Raw genomic sequence first — 25,041 nt, forward strand, 5'->3', positions numbered from 1 at the left:
CAAAAGAAATATATGAAGAATTTTTCATATATGAGAATTTTTATATATGAGAATTTTTCATAAATAAAATTTCAAAGAACAAATTCAGGTTTAGAAGACAGGAAGTCTGATGAAAGGAAAAGCAGCTACTTCCTTCATACTCAAATTGCTGGGTTTGCCATTCCACAAGACACGTCACAGGGGGAAGGATGAAAACCAAGGCAGATTTTCCAACAGAAATGGAAAACCAGAATACCGTGATGTGACATTTTTAGAGCGCTGGGGGGGAATCTGTCAATCTACAACTGTAGATGCAGCAAACCATTTTTCAAAAACAAACAAGTGAAGACTTTTTCAGACCAGAAAAATCAGAGAAAATTCACAAATTAAACCTTCATTGGAAAGCATGCTAAATAAATTCAGTCATTCAGAAGGAAAACAATCTTCGTTGCACACACAAAAAAGGAGGATGATCGCCAGAAATGGTTACCTGAAGGTATAAAGAAGAGCTTTGTATTATCTCGGGTAGACATATTAGTGACTTCAGACTCAGCTGACAGCAATGAATTACTGGTCAATGGCATGACAACTACACAGCAAGAGTAACAAAAAAGATGAGAGAAATGATAACTCCACTGGAAGGGTCCTGTGCTGCACGTGAAGGAAGCTATATATAATCATTGTGGAATGTGTTCAATCTAACTTTTCTGTATTGTATAACTAAGGCAAACATTTAAAAACATATGTTACAGTGGGTAATGCAAGTTAGAAACAGGTGGAATTAAATAAATGATTCCAGAATGTTCCCTGATAATTTTATATATTCCACGTGATAAAATTAAGACATAATTTTAAAAAACAGATTGGCAGAAGAGAGCAAGAGAAGAAGATACACCTTCATGGAGTGCTCGCAGAGCGAGCCCATACAGAAAACTGCGATGTGTAACATGTGCTTGCATCCTGCAGTGTCCAGGATTCTAATGTAGGCTCAAAGGCTTGGCTCCTGTAAGGCTCATTTCTTAGTACCTAGAAGAGCGCCTGGCTCAGAGCACAAGTGTATAAATAAATGAGTTGTGACACTTCATCTCCAGGCTTTTCTTTCTCCTCCACCGGATGCCATGATTCTGCCAGGCTCTCTTGCCTCTTACTGCATGCCTGCCTATTTCCTCCAGATTGGAGAATCATCATTTAAAGCTTGGTTCATTGAGTCACAGTTTGTCATCACTCATTCTTAAACATGTCCAGAAAAAGGTTATTAATGCAGATAAATTTGATTTATCTGTCCAGAAATAAAAGAGGATAAACCATAGTGGAACAATCAACAAAATATTTTTTCAGAAGATTCATAACACTGAAAAAAAACAATAAAAAGTAAAGTGTTTAGATTTTGCATTAGAAAATATAATACTAGCATTGAAAATATCCATCAACAAAGACAATTTATTGAATAAAGGTTTTCATGCAAATTCTGAATCATTATTTACTCTAAAGGAACAGTTATTTGTATAAAAAATCATTTTGGGAATCTCATTATAGGAAAAAATATACCAACAATGCTGCCTCTCAGGAGCATTATTCCTGCCAAGAAGGCACATTAATCAGAGTTCCCATAAGTTTCAAAACATTAGAAAAGTATTTTGCAGGCTGCCTGGCTGTCTGAAATATCTTGAGCAGAACAATGAAGCTGTGGAGAATCCTGGAAGAAAATACATCAGAGAAAGATCAGGTGAGAGTGAATGGCATGGCAAAGTTAGAATCCACTGTGAGGGTTCAGAAATCGGAACACCCTGTGATGGTGAACTTGATAGTGGGACTCTTCTATTTAAACAAGTAGAAATAAACTAAATATCTGTTTAGCCAAGGGAGGGATATTATTCTAAGGTAAAATTATGTCTTTCATTCAGGAAAACCTGGAAAGTTGGTTGATTCGTATATTCTTTCTTCATCTCACAATACCACTTCTCTTTGAAGTGACTCATCTCCCAGCCATCACCCTAGTCAGCATGGCCAACTCTAGCCCTGAGGATCACCTTAAGAGAATTTGTGTCCCATGAAATCTCCTTCAGGCACATCAACCAATTCTTAAGTGGGGATTCAATTCATCTAAGTCTTTACTCAGTAGCCTCCCTCGGCAGAAGAGCTCTTACAGAGAATGAAGTGAATAATACAGAGTCCCATTTTACATCGTGGTTCCTGGGGCCCACCGTTGTAAATGCGAGAGAAAGCTGAAAGCCTACTGACAAGGTCCTTGGGCATACAGGGGCACCGCTCACCAGTCCTGCGCTCTGCGTGGCAGCCGATCAGATGGAGTTGTTGATGGAAGGGATGAGAGAAGGGTGGGAGTAGGGCAGTAGAGATTGGGAAACACATGAACAGGGAGGGAGAGAGTATCACCCTCAACTTCCTGTCATCTGACATTTTCCCCAAGAATGAAATGCAAGAAAATTTTGCCAGAAAGAATGCTCCTGGAACTCTGAATTACAGATTAATTTTCAAAACTTAAATCTGGGAATTTATAACATAGCGCAGTGATTGAAGTAAGACTGACCCAAGGACAAATCTGGAAACTACCACTTACTGGTTATTTGAACCAAATTTCTTAATTTCTACCAGCATGTTTGTTGTCCCCAGAGTAGGAGCAAAGACTCAGGGACCATCTGTTCCCAGTGCCCAGCAGTTTCTGGGGCTTGGCACTTGCCAAGGGATCCCAGGGAGCTTTCTCTTATGAGGATGATACTGGCAATTTCAGAAAATTGAGTCTTCTATTTCTCCAAATATTATTGTGCCCTATTAATTACGGTTTGGAGAATTGCTCACATTTCTATTACCCCTAATCATGTTAGCAAGTGAACCTGGAGAATTAGCCCAGTAACTGAGCGACCCATTTTGAATGACCTGTTATGTGACACAGTAAACTGTGTGAACACTGTGTGAAGAAGCATAAAATAACCAGGGAGCTGCAATTCTTTCTCTTACATAACAGAGCTGCTCAAGCAGCGAGGAGGGGCACTTAAAGCGTAGGCGCAGGGACACTCTACTCTTCATATACTCTCCCTCTCCAGGAATAACAGCTTTAAAAGTTCAGCACTTGCATTCTGAGGACCTTGCAGCGTGGGACATGGGTGCTCAGTGGGCATGCCCTTGGAATAACAGGGAAAAGGGACAACAGAGTGATTTATTTGTCCTGTAAAAAATGTTTACTTCCTGTACAAATAACATACTTAAAAGTTGATTAAGACAGGAGTCCCCTATAAGCTCAGAGAGATGCTGGTATGGCTGTTAGAATAGAAAGTGAAATTGTTTACACTGAAAAACAATTCAGAAGGCATCTGTATCTATAGCTAATATTACCCAGCCCCAAATTGAGAACATCCATTGCCCTGGAAACCCACACGTTTCACTTGTGGGAAGAAAATAACTTGCAGAGTGTGTGAAGTCCAGGAGAGTGTGGACCGCCTGAGGCTGTGAGGCCACCAGTGGAGGATGCATTACCATATCAGTGGCTGACCTTGCACCTGCTCTTCTCTCCTGTTAGCATCTGAAGGAGAACAGCTTTCCCTCCTCACTTTGAAGAGGGAGGTTATTGTGCATGGCAGGTTGGCATGGACAATTACCTCTGAAATCCGGAAACAGACAGGGAAGAGGTATCAACTCTTAGTGTCAAAAGCACTTTTACTAGTCCTAGCTTCTGGCTGCTTTCGGCTATCTCACAGAGAGAAAATCCTGCCATTTTGGAGTTTCTGTCAACATCTCAGGAACTTATAAAGACTGGCAGATTTATTGATGCACCGTCCACGGGTCACTCAGGAAATGTTGACTGAAGACACGGAGGACTCCCTGCCTAAGTCAGTATCCAGGGTCTCCATTAGTCCTATCTTTTTCTTGGTTTCTGAAGAGGAAAAACAAAGTATATGGTTTTGTAGGTGCAGGGTTTCTCCCAACCCCGCTCTCTCCTCCCTCTCTGCTCCCAACCCCATTTCCCCCCTGTACTTCACAATAATTAATCCCACAGCTGCATTCACAGTTCCAACATTCTGCTATGTATGTGTGCCATGACACTGCAGGTATAGGCAACGGAAGAGAAGCCAGCACCACACTGTCAAGGTGTATTTATCAGTTTTATTGGGAGGTCTTCTTTATTCAGGAGAAGAGACGCATGTTGCAGTGTTTCTTTGTTTCCATTACGTCACTCACTTATGAGGGCATGTGTGTGAAGTTGTTGTCCTATATATTTTTTATTGTATGTTTTGCATGATGGTTGACTTAAAATGGAGATAACATATGATATTAGTACTTTTGAGAGTGGCTTTTTGTAACTAAATATAATAATCTTTATTCATTAATCCTTGCTCAATTTCTTTCCATTTTTGACTGATTGTGTTTGCTGTTGACAACTCAAAGACAGATTCAGATATGTAACATGGGACCGTTTGGATCACTATGTTCCCAAGCAAAACCCAACCTTTGCTTGATATTTGAGGAGTGAGTTGTTGAAAACTCTCAGGGACATTTCCCACCTAGCTGCCAAGAGGAAGCCTGTTAGAGAATAAAAATAATCCCACTTCCACACAAGAACAGTACTGCACTGAAGACGATGATGCAGCAACTCTGAAAAAAGTCTCTGCCCACCTCCCCTCTGCTTGAATACAGAGCATAAATCCATTGTAGCGTTTATTTAATAAGTGAGAAAGTAAGCAAACATGGGAATATGCCTTGCTCCAGACAGCAGAATATAGAACATGAGAAGGTAGTAGACCAGAAGATCTCCCCAAATCCGGAAGGGATAAGAGAGAGACTGGAAGAACACCTCTTATGGTCCATAACAGAAGGAGAGAGAGAAAGAGAGAGAGAGAGAGAGAGAGACGGGGAGAGAGACAGAACTGTTCCCAGTTGGTTGGTCTTTCTTATGGGAATGGGACAATGCCTTTCTAGAAATGATACCACATGGGAATTATACAGCACTTCACAAGCTCCATGTGGAGCCATTACCTACTTTATTTGTATAAGTGGACAAATTTCATCCATATGGAAATGCACATTTAGGAGGTTAGTGATGCTTTCCAACCCACCCTCCCTCCTGCCTGCACGCCCTATGCACTCTCTTGCCACCTTGTCTCTTTTTATCTGCTTTTACCAACAACATACTTTCACTTGACTTCACAATCATGGTTTAAAACTCCATGAGGTAAAGACATCAGCATAACAAATAGAAAACATTAATTTAAAAAGGGGCCCTAGCGGCTAAAGTCTTCACTTTGAATAAGCCAGTATCCCATATGGCTGCCAGTTCTAATGCTGGAAGCCCCGCTTCCCATCCAGCTCCCTACTTGTGGCCTGGGAAAGCAGTCAAGGACAACCCAAAGCCTTGGGACCCTGCACCTGCATATGAGACCTGGAGGAGATTCCTGACTCTTGGCTTCAGGATCGGCACAGCACCGGCCGTTATGGTCACTTGGGGAGTGAATCATCAGAAGGAAGATCTTCCTCTCTGTCTCTCCTCCTCTCTGTATACCTGACTTTGCAGTAAAAATAAATAAATCTTTAAATAATAACAACACAAAAATGTAGTGTTGTTCTGGAGTATAAATGCAGAAGACAAGATCTCATTCTCTTTTAAGACTGAGTAGTATTCCATAGTGTATATGCCCATTTTCTTGATCCAGCCATTCGACGTTAGAGATCTGGGTTAATTCAATATACGGTACTGTGAATTGAGTTACTGAAAATATGGGAATACAAATATCTTTGGAGACATTTTGTTTGGATAAATTTCTAGGTTTTATGGTAAATTTCATTTCAGATTATCTGAGGAATCTCCATATTGTCTTCCGCAGTAGTTACACTAACCTACATTCCCAGAACAGTGGATTAGAACACATTTCCCCCACACCCTTGCCAACATTTGTTGGTCTTCTTCTTTTTTTTAATTTTCAGACAATAGCCATTCTAACTAGGGTGAGGTGACGCCTCACTGAGGCTTCTATTTGCATTCTGTGGTGGCTAGAGAACTTGAGCATTTTTCATTATTTCTATTGGCCATCTGAAAGCCATCCTTTGAGAAATGTCTTCATGCCCTTTTCTCATTCCTTAACTGGAAAGTTTCTTTTATTGTTTTTGAGTTTCTTGAGCTCTTCATAGACCTTGGATATTAATTCCCTATCATTGCTATCATTTACAAATATTTTCTCCCATTCTGATATCTGCCTCTTCACTTGATGGATGGTTTCCTTTACAATGTAGAAGCTTCTTAGCTTGATGTAATCCCTTTTGCTTATTTGGGGTCTTTTCCAAGAAGTCTCTGCCCATGCCTATGTTTTGCAGAATATCACCAACATTTCAGTGGCATCAGTCACAGACCTAAACCCTTGATCTATTTACGGTTGCTTTTTTCCTGTGAGAAGTCTTTTTTCATGTTTCTGCACATGTAGATCTATTTCCCAGCACCACTTATAATAGCCTGTCTTTTCTCCATGAATTGATTTCAGTTTACTTGTCAAAAATTAGCTGGATATATACTTGTGTGTTCATTTCTGGGATTTCTATCCCTCTCCATTGAGCTGCAGGTCTACTTTGGTGCCCATGTCAAGCTGTGCTGATTGTAACTACCCTGAAGGACATCTTGAAGTCTGGTTGTGATTTAAGATTTAATTAGTTTTATTGTAAAGGCAGATTTATAGAAAGAATGAGATGCAGAAAGATCTTGCCAGAAACCAGGAGTTTCTTCTGGGTCTCCCACATGGCCACAGGGTCCCAAGAACCTGTCTTAATCCTCACCTGCCCTTCCAGGCCATAAGCAGGGAACTGGATGGAAGTATAGCATCTGGGACATGAACTATTGTTCATATTGCTATAGCTATTGCTTGAATCATGTATGCTTCCATGATAGTTTTATCATTTTTTTCTAGATTGGAAAAGAATGCTATAGGTGTTTTGATTTAAATCACATGAAAGGTGTAAATTGCTTTTAGTACCAGGAAGAATTTGATGCTATTAATTCTATCAATCCACAAACATGGAAGATTTCCATATGTTTTATTGTTTTCGATGTCTTTTTTCAATGTTTTGTAATTTTCATTATACAGATCCTTTACATCCTTAGTTAATTCCAAGGCATCTTTAAAAAAAAAAAGCAGTTTTGTGAATGTGATTGATCTTGCCAGTTCTGTCTCAGCCATGTATTTGTTGGTGTATAAAAATGGTTATTGATTTTTGTGTTTTGATTTTATATCCTGCGATTTTACTGAACACTTGTTTGAGTTCTGATAGTCTCTCTTTCTCTTTTTTCCCCCCTTTTTATTTGCTTATTTGTATTATCATTGTTTTACGGTGCAGTTCCGTAGACCCTGGGATTTCTAGTCTACCTCCTCAAGTACCATCTACCCTTTATTGATTTCCCCACTAGAATTACAATGGGTGATCCTTCATTTACAGTCATAAGTCCATCATTCCTCTACTGAAGTGTTTCACGACATTGCAGACATAAACAATGTCAGAGAGTCCAGCATCCTAACGTCCGGATAGATTCAACAGTTCAACCAGAAGTTCATCTTTGGTCTGGATGCAGGGATGCATGCTGCACTATGCCTCCACATCTGAACATGTCAGTCTCCACTATACTTCTATTTTACATCCCCTTAAATAAAAAGCCAGAAAACACAGTCCACAGCAGGGATAAAAACAGAAATTTTTCATCAGCATGAAGTTAAACAACATGCTACAGAATGACCAATGCACCACTAAGATATTGAAAAAAAAATCAAACACCTTCTTGCAGAAATTGATGCCACTGCATGACCCATATGGCGCTGAAGATGCTATAACAAAAACAAGAACATCGGTGCCTATGACTTGTAGCAAAAACATTGTTGAAAGTGGTATTTACAATCTCAGGTGCTTACAAGCAATCAAAAAGTAGCTTATGACTGATCATTCAATGAATCACAAGGACTTATTGGAAAGGATACAAATAACTAGGAAGTGAGAGAAGATAAAATTCACAGCAAAAATAATTAGGCTTGACACCAAAAACCTGCAAATTGAAGCATGAAAGAACCATTCCCTAAGAAGATGAGCAAAACAGCGCCTCAGCCATTCTAACAATGAGCATCACCAGGGGATAACTACTTGAAATTAGAGATGAAAGAGAGATGCCTCCAACTTTTGGCTCCTTACATGGAGCATGACGTTGTGAACATGGGCAACAGTAGGGACTGTCATTTTTTCTCTTGCTCAGGTATATTTAGAAGTTTCATTGAGAATCTACCTTCATTCTTTAGTAGAGATGTATTGTGTTGATTTTCCTTGATTCCTGGTAATTTGGTCTCCATCACATCCTTCATTTGTGAGTTTACACATGTTTATTCTCCTTTATTTATGTATTTGTTTATTTTTGCATTTTCTCTGGAAGTTGTCTTATATTAGAATGAACATAAAAATACATCTCAGGAAAGGTGGTGTTTTGACTGATGAAGAGAATGCACTTCTGTAGAGCTTTGTGACTTCCAGCTCAACAGTCTTAAACTAATTTCCTACCTCTTCCTCCCACATCAACATGTTAACAGGACTCTGTTTGGTCTTCTGTTATCAGCCTTCATTTTGTTGGTATAATTTATAGGGTTCCTGCTGGAGAACTGATGTTGAGTAGTGGAACTAGCATTTCCTTCTCTACCTCTATTTTTTATACAAAAATTATTAGGTGAGAGGTTAAATATTGATTATTTTCTGATGGGAAAAGCATGCCTATATTTCTGCTTGTGGCTCTGAGTAAAGTTCCTCTGGGTATGACAGCTTAGGAATCTTTATGGCTGCCTCCATTATACAGTGGAAAATCTGAATACTTGTGACAAAAGCTATGTGACTATCTTAGGAAAGTTTTGCCAAATTTTATATAGCTGAGGGATCGTTAAAAAAATTCAACATTTATGATATTAAATAGAATCTTCTTTTATTGCTTGATCACTCCTAACCCCATTTTGTTCTTGGGTCTCTATGTCTGATGAGTATTCATTGAGATAAATTATATGGAAACACCTCATCAATAACTCCTCAGTCAAGTGTGCCTCAGCACTTTGTTTCTTCACTCAGTGAGTGACCATGGTAACAACACATCTTTATTTTTTAATTATACTCAATTAATTGCAATGATGTCTAATATAATCTTTCAAGACTCAAGATACTGTCAAGCAACTGAAAAATATGGTTTTTCTTAGTTCTTTTTAGTTGGCACCTTCCATGAACAAGTGTGTTGTAAGTTTAATTGGTTTAATTATGCTGAACAAAATCTATAAGGAATATGGCAAATGCAATTAACATTCAATCATTTTGTACAGAAAAGATGCTATTCAGTTTTCTTCAACCCGAATAAGCTCAAAATAGTACCATTGGCCTGCTAGGGACATAAACGGGCTTCTGTATAATATCAGTTATTATACTCTCAATTTGATGTGCATAAATGAGATTGTAAATACTGTGCTGATTGAGTCATTGAATTGAACTAGCTTGTGACGAGGGGAAATCATTAAAAATGAGGCTTGCTGTTGAATAATGACATATATTTGGCAGTCTTGGGGTTTCATTTTTTTTTAGCTTATTACATGCTTTGGTGAAACTCATTAACTTATTTATGGAGCAAATGATTTTAAATATATTTCTTGCTAAAATGTAAGATTCACCTGAATATTTATTCACATTTTGATAACTGTGAGAACTTTGATTTTACTTTTGATTCTGCCGACAGGTTGAATGTGGTCATGTAGTAAATTTTATTTGTCAATGAATATTTATTCAAAGTGAACTGTGCATAATTGGAAAGCATAATCTTAAATTCTTTTGTGATTTTATAAGCATCAGATGAGCAGTTTTGCTTTTTTTTAAGTGGCAATGACATTATAACAGGTATTAGAATGGTTGGAATATAATTTTGATTTAATCTGGATCAAATTGCTGCTGATGATTATGATAATATTTTTCTTAAATTTTTCTGATTGAAATTTCAAAATGAACTATAAAAGTAATATATGGAATGATGGACTTGTGACTATTGTTGAGGGATTAACTTATTATTATAACAGAGAAAAAAAAGTGAGTTGTGGGAGAGGGAGGGTGAAAAGGGAAATTCCAGAGCCTAAGGAGCTGTATCATGAAAAATAAAGAATGCAGTACATAAATAAAGTAACGTTGATGAGGTGAAACAATTAAAAATACAAAGACCATAGATCAATAAATTCTTTTTACTGACAACCACTATAGGCAATCATTTTCTTAATTCCTCCCGTAGTTTTGTCCAATCCAATAGTTTTCAAAGAACTTTATAGACTCCTGGAGTTCCTTGAAGCCATCTTCATGGAACACAGAATTAAAATTGTTTTCATAAAAATACTGAGATGTTAGTTCTCTCAGTGTGTGCATTTGTAATGATAATGTAAAAAAAGCCTTGGTGGATACAACTGCTGTTAAGCCACCATAAACTAAGCCATGAACCTGAAGTGGTAATAATAAATCTTCCAGTTTCATTCATATATATCCTCATTGAAAGACTTAAAACCATCAACTTTATTAAATTATATCCTTCTTAAATAGTTAACACCATAAGCTGAAAAATTACATGTGGTGCTTCTGGCATACACAACGGTGGAGCAAGTGTCTCCAAGAAAGTAAGGTGTCGTGGTTTTATTTCAAACTTAGTTCTTTTTCATTAGACATTGTTTTTACTTGAAGGATCACTGGACGCTCTGCACCTATTCTGAAATGAGTGTTTGGTGGATACCATGTCCCCAAAATGAGGAGAGTGAACCCGTCACATACAAGAATGTAACTGATAGTGTGTATTACTAATAATGAAGTTTAAACCTAAATGTATATCCAAGCTTTAAAAACTCATGTCTGCTACCACGAGCTCAACAGGTTGGCAGCAGGTAAAGACGATTCGGCTTCCAGAAGAAAAACTCTGTTATGGTGGTTCGGTGTTGAGAGAAGTCGTGTTCTAACAGTAAATGCAGAACATCTCTGGTAAGAGTACAGTCTGTGTCACAGCAAAGACAGAGGCCAACACGTCAGAATCGAGTCCAGAGAAGTCCTCAACTCCCCCAGAGAGGAACAATGAGATTAACTGTAGCAGAAAATGCTTTGAGAAATATAGACTAGTCAAGCTAGAATAAAATAGCAGATAACATTCCAAAAGGCAGCATTACACACAGAAGCAACTGTAGAGAAAACAAAAATTACTAAGCATGGCATTCAGCTAAATAAAATGGGAAATATTATTTAAGACAAATCAACAGAAACGGGCTGGCATCGTGGTGTAGAAGAAAAAGCCACTGCTTCTGATGAATGTATCAACTATTGGAGCTGATTTACGCCCCAGCCCCTGCAGCGGAGACCCGACTCCTGACCAGAGTCTTGTGAAAAGCAGCAGAGCGTGACCATCCATGTGGGAAATCCAGCTGTGCTCTCTCCCTCTCTTCCCTCTTAGTTATCATGACTTTGAAATAGTAAATACTTTTTTAAAAAAATAAGTATGAGAACCAAAAACGCTTTGGAAAAGTGACTTACTGGAAATTCAACGTATTACAACAAAGGAGGGGATGAGAAATGTTCACTGTCAATGATATGAGGGGAATGCAGTGAAACTTGTTCTAGCATAAATTTGGATCCGTGCGTGTTAAACAGAATGGATAACTATAAAAAATAAAAGTTTTCTTTATCTCCATTGCTTCTGAGGATTCTTTTAAAGGCTAATAATTTCTTTTATTCAATCAATGCTTAAACTCTCTAATTTGGTGGCTATTTAGTTTATTATCCACTATAAATTTAAGTAGAATTGAAATATTTTTATTTTAATTATCATGTCATATAAGCAAATTATCCCCTATGCACTAAAGTCAATGCCAAATCACAAGAAGCATGAATAAGCAAGGCAGTATGAATCCCCCAAATCCACACAATAATACATTAATATCATACTATGAAGGAAAGCAGATTAACATTCTTCCTGAGAAAGAATTCAGAAAGGTAATTGTAAGGTTACTCAGAGAGATTGAAGAGAAGACAGATAAACAGCTAAAGCCACTAGGAGATCACCACATGATATAGATGAGAAATTCAGCCAAGAAACTGATATTACAAACAATCACATAGAAATAGCGGAAGTGAAGAACTAAATAAGTGAAGTCGATATATGGAAAGGCCTAACCATGGAAAAGATGAGGCAGAAGAAGAAAATCTGAACTGGAAGGCAGATCTTTTCATTTTATTTATATTCATAAAAGATGTATTTATTTGTATTGGAAAGTCAGATTTACAGAGAGGAGAGACAGAGAGAAAAGATATCCCACCTACTGGTTCACTTTCTAAGTGGTTGCAACAGCCACAGCTGAGCTGATCTGAAGCCAGGAGCCAGAAATTTCATCCAGCTCCACACGGGTGCATGGTTCCAAGGCTTTAGGTAGTCCTCCAGTACTCTCCCAGATCACAAGCAGGAGCTGGAGGGGAAGTGGAGCGGCTAGAATTAGAACCAGTGTCTGCATGAGATCCCGGCACATGCAAGGTGAGGACTTAAGCACCAGGCCACCGTGCCAGGCTTAAGACAAATCTCAAACAAAAACATAAAAATATAAAAATAATAAAATCAGTGTCTAGGATAACATCACAAAACCACTATGCAAATGTGGCTATTTCTGAAGTAATGAAAAATGAATGGCTTTAAAAATCTAAGAATGAGTAAAAACTTTCTCAATCTGTGGGAAGTTATGCACATACCACCTTAAGAAACTCATGGAACTTCGAACAGATATGATCTGAAAATATCCTCATCACAACACAACATAGTCAAACTTTAAAACATGAAACAGACCACTCTTAAAACAATCATATTGACAGCAGATTTCTCAACAGATAGCCAACAGGGCAGTAGAGAATGCAGCAATACACTCCACGTGTTGAAGGAGAAAAACACACTGTCCAACCAGAATTCCCAATGATGTTCTTATTCACAACTGAACACGAAATAAAGATCCTTTGAGACAAGCAGTGATGGAAAGAATTCATCACCACCTGGCAGGCCATACATATGATATTTAAGGATGTTTTCCTTGCCACCAGGTGTCATCTTTTGTGGTGTTCTGCATACTGTAATCATGGAACTGACTGTAACTGACATCCATAATATATTATGACACAGCATATCTCCTACAGTATGACTATATGACATTCTCCTTAAAATGATTGTAAAGAAACTTATTTGAACTCTAGAATCCTCATGTAATGTAGATACTGTTTCTATTATCTTCATAAAGCAGATGAAGAAACCGATATAAAAAAAAAACCCTGGGCAACACCATTTAACAACAGTGACTAGTGACCACACATCATATGAATACAAAGGAAAAGGAAAAAAAGAAAATCATGTGTTCAAACCACAAACAAGGGTGAGATAATCCAAGATGTAATTGTTTTGCTTTTCTTCATTATAAAATATCATTTGAGTGGTTTAGGAATTTCTTGTTTCACTATGAACTATTTTGTTTCATGTCTCGTTATTTGTAGGTCAAAGTGTTTCTATATCTGGGGATTTAGATTTGGCGACATAGAGTGAGCGCTGCCTCCCTGCGCTGAGGTAAAGATCTTGGGGCTACCAAGGCCAGCATCTCTTCTCTGAGGTAAAGACCTTGGGGCTACCAAGGCCAGCATCTCTTCTCTGAGGTAAAGACCTTGGGGCTACCAAGGCCAGCATTCCTTCTCTGAGGTAAAGACCTTGGGGCTACCAAGGCCAGCATCTCTTCTCTGAGGTAAAGACCTTGGGGCTACCAAGGCAAGCATTCCTTCTCTGAAGCTGCTGCTCTTCCTTGTGCCTAGGACAGGAATCTCTGAGAGCAGACAGACTTGGTCTGGCTTGAGGTCAATTAGCATCCCAGAGTCACGGGGCAAATATTCAGAAAGCACCATTGTTTTCCTTGAGATAGTGCTTTATGTCACTGCAGACTCTAAGGGCCTTCATTTTGAAGTTTTTATTATTATCATTTTATGATACAGTTCTATAAATCCATGAGATTTTCCTTATCCTCTCCCCAATTCCCTCCCTGCTCACTGGATTCCTCTATATCATTACTAAAGTATAGTTCTTCATACACAGTCATATTTCCATCATTGCAGGCATGGACAATGGCAGAGAGTCCAGCATCCTATTGTCAAGATGTAGTAAACAGTTTTATTGGGAGTCCATCTTTGTCTGGAAGTAGAGATGCATACTGCATTGTATCCTCACATCTGGATATGATAGTCTCCATCACACAATTACTATACATCCCCTTAAATCAAAAGCCACAATGCAAAATCAACAACAGGAAGAAAAAAGAAATTAACAAGGGAACCACCCCTTATTCCCCTGCCAGCTCTGCCCCCTCCCTTTCTGGCTCTCACATGTGCTGGTTGGGTGCTGCGGTCATGTCTGGCACAGGCAACCTCACCTTGGCATTCCGCATTGTGAACTGCTTTTGTCGTGACTGGACCTGGCTCCACTCACACTCTGTTCCAGTGGATTTGCCAATGGGTGACATGAACTGATTCAGCCTGATCTGTCCCCAACCCTTGCCAAATGTATGCCAGTGGGACACTTTCCATGACCTCTTGGCTGTATCCTTCCATGCTTCTTGCGCTTACCTGTAGGGTCTGTGTCCTGCCAGAAGAGATGCCCAGGCTCCTCCATCAGAACCCCTCCAAGTGCCAGATTTCACGCATGCCAGTGGGTCCATGAGCCAGCACTACTCAGCTCACCTCCTGTCCTAGCAGGAACAGTGGCCTCTCCTAACTGGCCTTCAACCCATTCTGGCTCTTGCTGTTGGATGTTTCGGCCCAGCCACGGTGCATCCATACCCACATATAGTTCATATATGGCTCAGTTGGGGTTGAGACCTAGCCTAGTCCGTCCCACATCTACCCTGGTCCTCCAGAACACTAGAAGGTGTTGCAGTCTGGCCTGGCCTGGTGCGTCTTGTCCCAGTCCGCACTTGTGCCAAGGGAGACTACAACTGTATCCTGACCGGAACGCAGCCCCATTCCAGCTTGTGCACCCCTTGATGGGAGCCTCCACCCAACTAGGGTGTCCCCTTAGCCCCCCGACCGGGCCTGCTCCCAGCCATAGATCACACACATGCCAGTGGTTGCTCTGACTCAGCTTGACACAACCTGTCACCTGTCGCGACCCCTGTCCTAGACATTGTAGCTCAGTATCCGTGGCTCATGCAGACCAGTTGGTGCAAAAACTTAGCTGGGCCTGTCCTGTGGTCCATCCTGGTTTCCAATGTTATTTGTGGGCTAGGGTTTGCTCAGTGCTGCCCGGTGCACCCGTTCCATCGCCCTTTCATACACTGGCGAGCCGTTGGTGCAACTTTGCCCAGCCTGTCTGTCCCCAGGTCCAGACCACCTGCTCACCAGTGGGAGCTACAACCACTAGGGGACCTCCCAGGTTTCTGCTCCTGATCCCCTCCCAGATCCAGTTCTCCTAGATGCCACCGGGCTGTAGGCCAGTCCCCGGCGCAGTCGGGCCCTCCCATTTTTTTTTAAACATTTAACTTTCCTTTAATGCCATGGGAGGATTTCCTGGCCCAGCTGCCAGGAATATTTGCTCTTCAGGAGGTAGTCTGGGGGTGGGGGGTGTCTCAGCTGTGCGGCCAGAAAACAGAAGATATACAGCAGTTTGGGGTGGAGATGGGCAGGGGAGAATAGTCACTCGTTCGCATCCCAGATCTCAGACAGCAGAGGGGGCAGCTTGTTGTCCTGCAGGCGGAGCGTGAACACTTGCTCAGAGTGGATGCTGCTCAGTGACCGAAGGCTCACCAATTTCATAAGCATCCGTGGAAACATTAGCCAGTCATGGGGGTGGTGGACGGAGACGTAGGCATGCAGGGCCTCCACATATGTGTGTTGCAGCCTTTCTGCCTGGAGCTGGTCCTGCACGTTGGGCCGGTCTGCAGACAAGATGCTGATGGCGATGAGCAGAGCAAACTCCATTTTTTTTTTTCCAGACAGAGAAGTTTTATTTGTGAAGTGATCAGGTGAACACAGAAGAGGGATAATGAAAGCACTTCCCAGAGGAGAGCTGGGAGCTGGGGTGTCTCTTGAAAGAGGAAGACACACACACATAATTATTTAAAAAGCCTCCTTGGGAATCCTGTACAATCTTTAAATTGTCAAGTTCATGATATTATTCCAACTCTTAATATTTTGATTTCTATTATTTTGCAACTTTAATTTTTCTCTTTTGTCTTTCAGCAGAGTTCACTATATTAGACATTATTCCCTTGTTATTTTCTTAACTTGACGGAATCTTTGCCATCTTCAAAACCAATACCAAGATGAGACTGAAAGTGTAAGTTCAGAAAAAGTAAGGCAAGGACACAGTTGACTTTGTATATTGCCTCTGGCACTTACAGAGCACTGGGTTCTCTGAGGATAATGTACTGGTTGCAGTCCAGTCCACCCCACACCCCACACCCCACTCAGGCTGCGCTCTCGGGTGCTGCTGCTCCTCTTATGGGCATTTGCCTTCAAGCCTTCAGGTCTCGGTCCCACTCTTATGCTAACGTTACATGTCCCTATCACTGGGAATCACCAGGAATTCATGTCTCACCCATATTAAAGCTGGCCTTATTCATGAGTGTCCCTAAGCAGCTAAGCAGCTAAGTAGCTAAGTAGCTAAACAGCTACTCCCACTGGAGAGCGTGAGCAGGGATGGGGGTAGACCAGACCAGTCAGGGCTACTGCACCTTCATATGGGCCAGATTGGGGAAGAACCAGGCTGGGCCAATTGTTCCTACTGATACAATCTACAATTAGAGTGGGTGAGGGTTGTTGGGGCTTGACCGCAGCATCAGCTGGCAGAAGCTGGCACTGGGGGCTAGTTCTGTCAAGTTAAACCACAGAACCACCCGGAGACTACATAATGCGGGAGGGAGAGTGGCCTGGGAGGGAAACAGTGGGCTCCTCTCTCTTAGGTTACCACCCCCCATGGGAGGGCACGAAAACTAGGGCAGGGGTTGGGGTGGCTAGACAGACACGCAACAACACCCGTGAGGGTTGGGTAGTTGAGCCGGTTAGATGGGACATGGTTCTAATGCCCACTGACATGTATGAGAGCAGAAGGTGATGTGGGACACACTGGACACACATATTGACAAATCAGGGCAGGGGGCGGGACTGGTGGGGTTATTGTGGGTCACTCCAACGGGACGGCAGCCCCAGCTGGCTTGGGCGAGGGCCGAGTATGTGCTGGGTAGAGCCAGTCTGGACTGCGGATACCCATTGGTTCCAGTGGAAGGCGGGGCTGAAGACAGAACCAGCCCAGCAACTGCAACAGCTAGCTGATCGGGGCAATGGACTGTGACGGGCCCGGTTTTTGCCGGTACATACAGGAGTTTGGTCTGGGAACATCTCGGAGAAAGGCTCTATGGGGATTTCCCCAGTCGAGCTTTCGGAATCAGAACGCTAACCATCAGATGACAGAGGACAGAGCAGGTCGACCAACCACCTCAGCTATGTGTTGGCAATGTAAGTGCTGGGCAAATGGAGACTCTGTGATGGACTATGTCAATCAGTGGATTCTCCAGCGACTGCATCGGGCTTGGAGTGGTGAGAGTGGCAGCAATTCAGATCCTTTGAAATGTCAAAAACACTTTACCACCTCTACCTTCAGACCAGAGATGGTCTCCCCAAGGAACTGATGAACTTATCTGGACAATAAGATGCTGGACTTTATGCCTGGTAGATGCTTCCAATGAAAGAATCTCAGCTGAATTTGAACCGTTGTAACGCAACAGGGTGGAGGAGTCCACCATGGGGGGGCTGGGGGGTTTGGGGAGGGGTGGGGGGAATCCCACTGCCTATAAAACTGTGTCACATAATGCAATGTAACCAATAAAAAAAGAAAGTAAGTAACAACACCACGAAGTTAAATAATATGCTACTGAATGACTAATGTGTCACTGAAGACTTGAAAAAGGACCTTCTTCAGTTCAGCTGGGCAGCCAGCTATCTACACGTATTCACTGAACACCTGCTGTTTTCTGAGGTGGTTCTAGGCACAAGGAAGAATTTCACATGGATGGTTGACTTCATGAACGTGCATTCTACTTCCATGTGTTCCTGTAAGTACCGTTTATTTCTTACACCAAACTGTTTTGTCTTCATAAACAAGCCTCAATTTTTAAATTAATGAATATTGGTGATATACCTGAAATAATAGGTGTGGATTTGCCCAAATATGTGAGAAACAAACATCTTAGAATCACTTTCTTCCCTTTTTTATATAATAAAATTACAATTTGGATAAAAACCTGTTTTATTTCCCCAAGCATGCAACTTTGGCTTTCAAACCACCAACATCAGCCACATCTTTTTTGGGAACTTCATTTAAAATCAAAGTCAATATTTCCAGTGATTAATGATGGAGATTTAGACTCTGTTGTGACCACAGAGATGTTATAAAATGAGAGAAGTTGTATTTACTAGAAATCAAGTAAGAGCTAACTTTTCTGCGGGGCTGGAGTGGAGGGGAGAGTTGGCACAGCCATTAAATACTGTAGATGCTATTTTTGAGGGTTGTCCATGTTCTATTCATGGGGCTAGCTGCTAAAAGATCTGGTGACAAAAATTCAGAGCTGAATCTCTTGTTCTGCAAAATACCTTGAGCTGATGGGAGCCTCTGCTCTCAGAAAGTCCCACATCCCTCCCTCACAGGGTGATGTCCAGTTCATGTGACTCACACATGGTTATAGGTGCTTGCTGGAGTGATCAAGGGTCTTCATTTTCTCTGGAAACGTCAGTGTTAATGCCAAGGAAGGATCAGAATAAGGCAGATGCTTCACCCACCGATACCTTCAGATCAACAGGGCAAGGCGAGGCTGCTGGTCAGACCACGTGTGGACCAGCCCAAGTCCAGATTTGCCCTCAGACTGCATCTATAGTGTCTTTCCCTCTTCGCCGCCCTACTTTTCTCATCTTCATTAAGATTTTTTTTTCCTTTTCCAAGAGCAGACATGTCTCTGGAATCCTTCTTTCAAGTTCTATGTGCAGTTAACTCAACCAAGACAAATTTGATATGGCAGGGTAAAAAAGGGGTAACTGTAGCATTTTTCTGAGTTGGTAAACTGAGTTATGGGAGCATCTTCAGTAAGAAAAGGAAGCACCGTGTTTGCAGGTCACTCAGTCATTGAAGAAGAATTTAGTGTGAGAATGCCACTGGGCAAGCAAGAGGGGCTTAGGTGGACTGGAGAGGCGACTGGTCTCCTTATTTATGGAGTATTCTGAATGTTAAGAGATGAAGGCAGGCACAGTTCTTCCTCCAGAAGTCTGTCCAGGGGTTCCCATGTAGTCCTCTCCGGCTGCATAGGTCTGCAGAACTAACTGCTCACAGTCGTGCTCTGGAATGTCCTTGAGAGAAATACAGTCAGATTAAGGGAGGAGCATGTCTTGAGCTGTATTTCAGGGGCCTCTCACAGTAACATGTGGCATTTGATGACATTACTGTAAAATGGAGGCTTCCTTTTGAGGCTAAAACCTCTGCCATATTACAGTGGGTGTTCACTTCCTAGGCTCAGCTCGGTGAATTTGGGGATAATCACATTGATAGCTGCCATCTCCCAGAGATGGGCTGGCCACACTTTGGCTGTTGGGTCAAGTATTTGCCGAGAAATGCTACAAGCTGTGAAGCTTGTCCCTCAAGCATAGTCAGTACTCTTAAAGTATCACTTTCATGGGACATGTAGATTCTGTTTTTCATTGCCTTAGTCCCTTCAGATAAGATGAAGCCTAGATTCTTCATGGTATGTTGACAGAATCAGGCTTTATATTCTGAAGCTTAGCAGACTCTTTTTCCAGAAGGCAGAGACTCTCCCTGTGACGGAGAGTAGCTTTTGTCCAGGATTTCCACCCTGAGTGTCAGCACGTGATATAAACGGCAGGGTTGTAAGAAAGGATGGGAATGCATGGGGGTAGGCAGCCTGCTCCCCACCTCAGCACCAACTGAGTCCAGGCCAGGTAAAAGAGCAGGCACTCCCACCACTCTCCATCATCACCCAAGCAGCAAAATATATAGGTGAGCTGTCTGATATAAAGCCATGGGGATTGGGTTGCTCTGTATCCACATCTCATTGACCCCCAAAGCATTAAATGCCAGACATTTATGTGACCACAACATAAATTTAAATTAATTCAAACAGCTATTATCTCTCCCAGTTGAGAGCCTTATCTTTTGGAATGCCTGTGATCCAACTGGAAATCACTAAGGAAAAGATTCAGTTTAAAGCTTTTAATCTGAAGAATTGTTAGAAGTTCAGGAAGTCTGGTAAAATTAGTAATAATACACCTAACCTGAGTGACATCTGAGTATTTGGGTTGAGGTGTCGCAAACAGGAAGGAGAGATGGTGAGGTCAGCAGGTCTTAGTCGGTACTCACAGTTCACAGACGTTGCTTCTTATCAGCAACTGCCCTGCCGGAAAACCTGCAACGCCTCCAAGAACTTGCGCCAATCTCATGTGTTGGATGCATTTCTGTGGGAGGAAACTGGGGCGGCACATGGGCACCATTGCTAGCATCAAAAGTCACATGTGGCAGAGCATGCTGATCGCATTCAGCTGCCTGGCAGAGTCCCAGTGTTCTTAACTGATAGTAGACTAGGGTGGAGAACAGATCTCTGAAAAAAAATCACGTCAAAGCAGCCTGTGTTTACTCCCTGTTCTCATGATCCTCAGTGTACCCTCAAGAAACACTGTAGTTACAAGTTACTTGGGTTTGTGCCTCTTGGACACGAGGAATGTATGTGCAAGATGTATGCACAAGGAAGAGTGAGCAAAGCAAAGCTTATTTAATAATAACAATAATAACGGTAACAATGACAATAGCAGAGAAAGCAAAAGTGAAAGGAAAAGCTGGCTGCTTAGTCGAGAGGAGGCCGAGGAAGGAGGCCGGTTCATTCTCAGGGGTGTTTAGCAGCTATTAAAGGAAACATCAAGTGATTGTTCTGGGAGAGGGAGGATTTTGATGGGTTCATTGGGTGAAAAGTCCAGCTGAGACATAACAGAAATAATAGAAAACATACAAAACTTACATCCAAGACACGTGACGTTTTTGTCATCTGGATTCATTACAAAGACACAGAGAATCCTGAAGCCAAGGAAAAGAACTTGGGACTTCAGGATTGGTCAGGGAAGCTGGCTGCTGGACATGGCTCAGGTCCACTGACTAATCCCCAGATAGTGTGGCAGGAGTCCCTGTGCCCTTAATTTTAGTCTTATTTTAAATTTATATAAATTCAATTTATATAAATTAAATTTATGTAAATTTAAATTTATATAAAATGAGTAGATTGCATATTTTTCACAATGAAAATTTGAAAGTAGGGAGATTCTACCAGATCTCACTCCAGAAAAAATAGACTGAGTAAAAAGCTGCATATCTGTGGAAACAACTGAAATGTTAGTTAAATTGCCTCTCTTGAAGAAACCTACAGACACAGATGGATTTGTAGGTAAATTCTATCAAATATTTAAAGGAGAAATCATACTAATTCTGCACAAATTATTCCAGAAAATTGATGAGGAAGGGAAAGTTTCAACTCATGCTGTTACATTAGTGTTGCTGTACTATGAAAACTAAGTTAAAAGCATTAAAAGAAAACCAAAATACAGACCAGTATCTCTAAGGAATATAGATATAAATATTTAAAGAAATTTTTAGCAAATTGATTCATGAAATATTTAGAAGGAATAACATATTACAACCAAATGGGATTTGTCCCAGAATGCAATGTTGATTTAACATCCCCAAACCAATAAATTTAATCCATCATGTGAATTAGTCTCCTAATGCTGCATAATGCAGTCCCATAATCTTAGCTGTGCAAAGCAACATTCATTTACATAGATATACACACATATATATGCATACACACACAAATATTCTGTGTGTCAGAAGTTAAGTAGGATGTGGCTGAGTTCCTTGCTCAGGATACCATAGGGATGAAATTAAAATGTTGGAAAGTTTGAGTTGTTCCGAAGGAATTTCTTGGGTAAAATCTTTTTCTTGTTGACAGAATTTAATTCCTGTGGTTATGGGTCTGAGATTCCCATTTCATTCTAGCTGTTAACTTGGAATTACAGCAACTTCTAAAGCTGTTCGCATGCGTTGAGAATGTGGAACTTTCCTTCTTAAAGACATTAACACCACCTCAATCCCTCCAGTCCCTCAGTTCTCTGACTACCTGTATTTTCTCTCCTCTGCTTATGCCATATTGAACCTGGTTTTTTTTTTTCCTACTTTAAGAAAACAGAAGCTGGGCTTGGCATGTTAGCTGAGTGGCTAATGTCCTCACCTTGCATGTGCTGGATTTCACATGATCAATAGTTTGTATCCTAGTTGCTCCACTTTCCATGTAGCTCCCTGCTTTTGGCCTGGGAAAGTAGTAGCATAGAGCCCAAAGCCTTGGGACCCTGCACTCACAAGGGTGATCCCAAAGATTCTCCAGTCTCCTCGCTTTGGATTGGCTCAGCTATGGCCACTGTGGCCACTTGGGAAGTGAACCAGCAGACAGAAGATCTTTGTCTCTCATTCTCTTTGTAAATATGATTTTCCAATAAAAATAAATAAAGCAAAAAGGAAAAGAAGAAAGAAAGTAGAAGCTAAGCCTGTCATAGTTGTTCCTAATATGGTGATTTAATGTCATATATATTACAAGCTTTGTTTTTCGTTTTAATACACTTAAATACTTTTCAATTACCTCTTTCATGTCCACTTGCTGCATATTAATTAGAAATATGTCTTCAGTTCCTCTGTATTTGATGTCCTCCAAAAGATCTCATCTTTCTTTTGCTGATTTCTATTCTTACAAAAAGCAGTTTGCATCACTTGAATCCTTTAGATTTCAATCTCAGTAAATTAGTGTTCAAATAAAATGTTTATTTTATTTTTTTAGGTGGGATTATATAATATCAGTGATCTAATGTTAGGTTATTTGATTTTACACACATTCTGTGCTCTGTCTACATGTTCTTCCTATTATTGACTGGTATAGCAAAACCTCTAAATGGCATTGTCAATCCAAACATTTTTGTATATTTTGAAGATATAGATTTGTCATTTTATTGTTAAAATATGCTCTCTACAGAAAGAAAATGTGGGTTTTGCTTTTTTTAATTTAGCCTCATTTAGACCATATAATGTGATGTGATTAAGGCTTGTAGATCACCGTGTTGTTGTTTCCTGTAATGGGATCATTGGTGTGGTTAAGGTTTATGGATTATCATGTTGTTTGTCTTCTGTTTGACGTATTTTCTCTGTTTGGATCCTCTTTTTCATCCATTAGGTAAAGTTTTTTGTTTCCTCATGTAACAGTTGCTGTAAAGGTTTACCACACATATTGGGTTATGATACTGAATAGTTTTGTACCACCTTCTATACAAAGACATTAAAGCAATACACCTTCATTTACCCTCTCATGGAAGCTGTAGTGTTCTTTCTTTCTGATGCTGTTTGCTATTGGCTAGATTACAAGCCAATCCACTCATTATTGCTATGTTTACTCAAACCTAGCCATCATATTTAAAATGATTTTATACTTCATACAGTTCCTATATCCAGTGACAATGATTACTTTAAGCCGATCTGGGTGTCTGGTGGTATAATTTTAATTCTGCCTGAGAATTCATCATTAGCATTTCTTGTTATTCTATTTGCATTGAATTATTTCATCTTTTGTATATATGAAACATTTTCTCACTTAGATTTTTCAAAGATATTTTTGGAACCACGAGCTATCAGATTGACAGAGCTTCTCTTCCAGCTCTTTCAAGCTACGGTTACCCTGCTTTCTCATATGTGTTGTTTCTAGAAAATAAGCTATCCTCCTTGTCTGAGATTCAGCTTATTCTTCTGTAGCATGCTTTTCTTTTCTTTTATTGTTTTTATTATGATAATTCCTCAATCAGTGATTTTGGACATTTTAATTATGTGTCATGGTATAGTATCCATTTTACATTCAAGTGTTGCGTGGCTCTCATTTCAATTCTTGTAACTTTGAGATTTATGCTTTCATCAAAATCAGAAAAAAATTCTACTTTTTTTTCAGGTTTTTTGTCCCTGTTTTTGAAGAGTGAAATATCTGTACATTTTACCCAGTTATCTCAAATCTCATAGACACTTTATACATTTTGAAATTCCTTTTATTCTGATGTGCTTTAATCCCATCCATGTGATTTTTTTTACTTCACACATCATAGTTTGTGCCTTTAGATCTTCAATTCTCAATCTGTGTTTTGGTCAGCGTATGTCTACATCACATTGTGTGCTTCTGAAATATGGTTCTGTCTTCCCTTTGGGGATTTGTAAAGATTTGTCTTGTGGGATTCCTATGAAGTTTAGCCTAGCTCTCATAAGAATTCTTATAGTAACTCATGAAATGACTGGCACTCCACTCTACTGATGCTCCGAAGGTGTTGGTTTTGGGAACACTAGAAGAGGCTGTTCCTGTCCTTGCATAACCACTAACCCTCTCCTAATCCTTTGGAATATGGGTTTTTCTGTTGTATTTGTTTAACTTATTTGGTTTTGTTGCTTTTTGCTTTCTATCAGATGCTGATGGTAAGTGCTGGTAGGCATTGTGCTGGGTACTTGAGTCTTAGTACTTGAGTCTTGGGATTTTTTTCTTTGAATAGCACATTATTTTCTCTTGTGATTTTGATTTAATCTGCAGAAGTTCCATACCATGGTAACTGTAATCTGGAGCAGTTTTAGAGCCTTGGAACTTCAAATTACGTAATTAGCTACATAGTTCACCTGATCCAAGTCAGTTCACAAGATACAATGTTAGGAAGGATTGCAAGTTGCTGCAAGTAATTCGAAGTGAAAGACACTGGCAACTTTGTCTCACATGAAAGAATTTTCATTCAGACAACTTCAATGTGCAAAGTGACACCTATTTAAGTGAGAATGCACAATCTTGGCAACAGGAGGTTACTCCAATGGAGAGAAGACTCAAGAAGCTGGTCAAGCATACTACATCAGGTAAATTCCAAGTT

This window comes from Ochotona princeps, chromosome 1 (assembly GCF_030435755.1).
Source record: "Ochotona princeps isolate mOchPri1 chromosome 1, mOchPri1.hap1, whole genome shotgun sequence".
NCBI lineage: Eukaryota > Metazoa > Chordata > Mammalia > Lagomorpha > Ochotonidae > Ochotona > Ochotona princeps.